The sequence below is a fragment of the Bombus fervidus genome, chromosome 10, assembly GCF_041682495.2.
Source record: "Bombus fervidus isolate BK054 chromosome 10, iyBomFerv1, whole genome shotgun sequence".
NCBI classification, from domain to species: domain Eukaryota; kingdom Metazoa; phylum Arthropoda; class Insecta; order Hymenoptera; family Apidae; genus Bombus; species Bombus fervidus.
Window position 1 is genome coordinate 4,092,484 of NC_091526.1, and position 5,319 is coordinate 4,097,802.

Genomic DNA, 5,319 nt, shown 5'->3' on the forward strand with positions numbered 1-5,319 from the left:
GATTAATTGAACAATTGGTCAAATATATATTTTAGTGGTCCTCGCGAAGCATATACTTTCAATAAATTATCTTTTAAATTTGACCAATATAATCATGATACTCGTGTTCCGTTACAATAGTGAGATGTCAAAATAATACATTACAATATTTTATATATAATATAATAATATAATATACACATGTACATGATAAATTTATATAATACATAATAAATTACGCAAAAAAATAATTAATACCGGTGACTTATATCTTGTGACATATGTATAAAGCTTCAATTGTGCAAGAAGGCCCAAGATCAAGGTATTATTACCAATATTAAAAATTATAAAAATCATGAAGACACTAATTTATCAGCATTATTACTTATCGCATCAATGAAGCGAATCTATACTCTGTTGTCTGAAAAAGGAATTTTTTGTATTAATAGAACTATACAACGATCGTACTATACACTGATTAAATATACATAGCGTATGTTAAAACGTAGTCTCTAGACAGGTAGGTTGCAATTTCGAAGGTAGAGATCTCGTGGGACAACTCGCTGCTCGGTGGTTTGCGAATCTGTCCAATTACAGATTAGTCACACCACAAGAATCGGGCCACACCGGTAGCTCTAATCGCCGTCAACTACCTTGTATCTCAATTCGTCGTACGCCCTGGAATATTGATTTTTTGTTGGCCCATCCACTTTTTTACCAAACATCTAACGATCGCAGATCGTATTCGTTGCCTTGAGAAGCTTCCGAACAGCTGTTCTTTTTCAAAAATCACCAATTCTTCCTCGGTGGTCCTTTGAGTCATAGGTACTAATGTAAGGGAACTTTCCTAAAAGAAACGCATAATTATAGAAGCTAATTTAACTTTCCAATATTGTGAATCATTTTTACAAAACTCTATAGATACCTTTCTGTTTTCGTATTAACGTAATTTCGAGATTATCACGAATGAAAACATGTTCTTAGCATAGTATCTAGTAGATATTTAAAGTATCTACTAGAACATCTAGCAAGAACGAGAATATATATTTGACAAGAAAGTAATTTCTAATAACACTGACAGTTGATATGATTTTAAATAATAACAGAAAGAAATTGCAAGGCATAAAGCGCTTGAAATTTTGTTACTCATCCGAAATCGCAATCTCCGTCGTGCATACAAATTGTTCGAACAATTTCCACTCTTGATCTTCACAGCTCAACGTAACACCTCCCCGCAAACGTCCATACCGAAATCGTATCAAACCCAAGTAATTCCTCTGCTGAGATTACTGCAGCAAGGCAAAAGAAAGAAAGGAAACGAAGCTCTTTCGAACGCAATCGTCCAGGCCAAGCAGCCCATCAACGTCCCGCAACAAAAACGTAATCGCGCGCCAATCGTCATAATTACGGAAGCTGGCCGGGTTCGTGCGATCAGAACCGTACATCCGGGTGTACACGTACCGAAAATCTTCAGGTGTGCATGCGTATCGGGGGAATTGAACGAGCCGTGTGGTCCTTCATTTCGCCACCTGTCCGCTAGGATAAATGATCGTGGCGCGCAAAAGTCGCCTCGCGAGACTCTGATAACGCGGTGCGCTGGTTAAAAGGAAATTACGGCTTGTGACCACTGCACGAAAATCTGCCGCGCCCTCCAGGACCACGGATAATCTGCTGTCATTGAGGAGGGTATAATGGGCCACCCTGGACGCGTTTTATTCGCGACGGAGTCGTGTTTTGTTTTGGCGATCGTCTCCTCCAGCGAGATGAAATTCCTGTTCGCCGCAGACCGTGCGAAATTACGCGGGAATTCGAAAGGGACAACGTGTCTCTGTGGTTTTTCGTGCAGTTTTGTCGGGCAACAAGTGGGCGAGATACTCTGCTGTTTTTCGAAGTATGGATTTGGGGCTTTGGAGAGTGTTCGTTAATGTTCGTTACGCGAATAATTGTTTGATTCTTTAACGATAATTAGACCGTAGATTTTTATGCAAATTCATATGTTTAAGAATATAATTAAGAAAGTAAAACAACTGTAGAAAATTGTTTTATTCATCAATTTTCACAGAATAATCTTTGGATATTTTATGCATCTTTTTGTGTTATTTGCGTCTTGCGCGATTTGACACTTTCAAATTTTTTATAAAAAAATAATACCCGCAATTTAAAGATAATAATTTGTAGCAGAGGTTTTATTTTGGTAATAGCGAATTATCAAAAAAAAATTGCATAGTGATGGTAATAATGACACCTTATTGTGAAACACCATAGAAAGATTCGTTTGAATTTTAGCCCTGCAGATTAGAATAAAATAAGTAGATAGTACGAAATATAAATAGAATAGCAAAATGAATAAAATGGAATAACAAAATAGAAAAAAATGTTGACAAGATATTTCAAAATTAAAATAGATTTTGCGATAAATATTCAAATAAACTTTTAGCGACGCAAATGTATAGATTTCTCTGTAGAGGATAGCATAAATATATTCTACGTTTTATGCGGTGTGATTAGAGGTGTTAGAAGTAGATGGGATTTCTTCTGATTCGTGTTCTTGTTTTTCGTGGATTTTATAAGATAAATTAGAGGGAAGTGTGATAAAGGATGAAGATAATGTGAATCGGAACAGGAAATTGGATAGATTAAGAAGATTAATTTAGTCTCTCTTTGGCACACCAGTGCAGGAATGTTGATTGGTGCATTAATTTTAATGGCACGAATATTACCTATACATCACTTTTTTTAGAATTCCATATGTTATTGCGATAATATGCCAGGAACCTTTTTAAGGAGATTTATTAGGTCATGTTTTTCTAATGAAATTTTCACATTGTTACAGATTCGAAAGATTTGCGCTTTCCGTTGGAGGAGCACTCCAATCTTGGTAAATCTTTTATTGTACTTTTAGAATTATGTCTTATTTTATTATTACTTATTGTACTATTTACAATTATATAATTTCATATTGATGCTAAATGATTTCTAAAATTTAATAATTAATGATAAACATCTTAAGCGAACTAAATATTTTATAAACAATGGAAAGTAAAATAATTTAATCAGGGAAAATTGCGACCATAGAAGATTGCAATTAGGTTCTCGTTTAATTCTTTTCAAAAGATATCAATTACAATTTGAGTATTACATTAATTAAATTTTTCCCAAACCTCGTTACAAGAAAACAGAAATATGTTTTTTAAATATATTGTTATATACAGTGGATGCTTGTTACACGTGTCTATATTTATGAAAAACGTTACGTTTACATAATTTATTCATTTTCGTTTGGCATATTTGGTTGGGCATATTTCGCTTGAAAACGAACTAAATTTAAATGGTCGCTATAAATGAATATCTACTGACGATTTTATAGACATTTCAAGAACCAGAAATTCTTTGTAATTTGATATTTCAGCTTTCACAGTGATAAAATATCACGTTATTGCGCTATTTTTCGGGAGCAGTCGTGCATATCTGGCATTCGGCAGCAACGTTTCGTAGACATGGGTAGGTTAAATAATATGAACGATAACATGAATTCTGTGTGTCAGATATGAATCAGTTCAGATGCACATATCGAAAAGAGTCGTAGAATTAAATATACAATATTTGAACATATAGAAAATGAATTAAAATATTCAAAACATTCGTCATATTTTTGCATCCAGCTAAATAAGTTTTTCAACAATTCCAGCCAGTTATAATAAAAATAAATAGAAAATAGAAAACTATTTGAGTTTCTCACTTAATGTTTAGGTTCTAAGCGTATCTTTCTGTCTGCACGGTCCCATACTACGTACGTATATACATGTATGTACCAGAAGACTATTTCTATTTCTTATGGTTCTTTTCTTATTGCAAAAATACATTTCACAATTTCTTAATCGTCCAAAAACAGAATTTCTCCTATCACAAAAGATAACATACCTCTTCCTCTGCTCATAAATCGAATCTCGACGAAACTCTAAAACCTGCCCAACCTTTTCTAACCCCATATACGCTGTTCTATATCTCAGCAAGCGCTGGTAATCTTTGGAGCTCCGAAACAGGTGTATCGAAGGTTTCCGGGTCGTATCGCGTTATCGTACCGGCGCAAGTATCGTGAACGAAACGACGATGTCACCCGTGAACTGTGCTTTTTACAGCGTCGATTAGCTTATCAGCGACGGCGTAATGGCGACGAACTCGGCTGGTCTGGCGACGCGACGTGCGCAAAAATAAGCGAGAACAACGGGACAGGGAATATTTTCATCACTCGTTTTGCTGCTTCGTCGAACGTTATTTTCCAAATCTGTGGTTAAAGATCGCCAACCGTCATAAAGTGACCCAATTACACGTCGAAACGACTACTGGCTCGGTTAAGTACCGTTTCATCGCGATCCAAGGAAACTTTATCGAAAACCGGGTAGCCTGACTAACGCCTTATCTCGGGAGCCGGATGAACGGGATAGGGAATATCGATGGTACGAGCAGGAAAAATGGATCGCATAGGAACGTATCGGGAATCGATACAGATGGTACTCGGTTGTCACGTGAATAAGAAGTTGTCGCCTCGATACAGTCACTTCTGCTCTCTTTGTTTGGTCTGATAAGATTAGATACCTGGTGTCTTATTACGTGGCAAATAAATTTGGAGGTATACGCGAATCGACGCGTGTATCCCCTCGATTTCGATTGCTCGATACCAGCTATGAACGATTAGATGAGTTTAGTTAAACAAAGCGCTAGTGGAATATCAAGGTTTGTGGATATCATAGATATTAAGAAATTTAGAAATCGAAATTTCGGTAATATTCGAAATTTTTAATATTTGAAAATTTGAAAATTTGTCAGCTCCGGCATTCGGAAATTCGAAAATGCTAAAATTCAAAAGTATTATTTCCGAATCGTGACGATTTGCTTGCGTTCCCGATTGTTCGATAGCATCAAACTGGGAAAAGATGAGAAATTTATTCAAATAAAGAAGTTAGTAGAAGACTGAAACGATGGAAATTTATTTGGCCCAATATTTCAATTATAAAGTTATACATAGACCTCTACAGGTTTAGATTACTAGAAATAATTTTGTGAACGAAGTTCGATGGTGGTTCGGAATGCGTTTAAGGCCTGGAGCAAGTATGTGGAAATTGTAGGTACCTATATGCATAGAAGGATGCTAGATATACGTGTTTTCAGTGTTGCAATTTTCTTTTTTACGACACACGTATATAAATGTCTTATTTGTGGTACATAAGATGAATAATTTCTTGTAAAATTTTTAACGAGAAAGCAGGTTGTCTTTTGTAGAATCACAGATATGGAGATCAGACATCTTATTCTGCAATTTTAATAAGATTGATTCATTAA

At 35.5% G+C, this 5,319-nt stretch overlaps 1 long non-coding RNA gene across 1 annotated transcript; it reads right to left on the reverse strand.

The window, feature by feature from the left end:
- Positions 1-396: 396 nt before the first annotated feature.
- On the reverse strand, positions 397-4,331 carry LOC139991440 (uncharacterized). The gene is made up of 2 exons (XR_011800844.1): positions 3,901-4,331; positions 397-826 (listed from the first exon to the last, which is right to left on the reverse strand). It is a non-coding gene; the product is annotated as an uncharacterized lncRNA (long non-coding RNA).
- Positions 4,332-5,319: the final 988 nt, after the last annotated feature.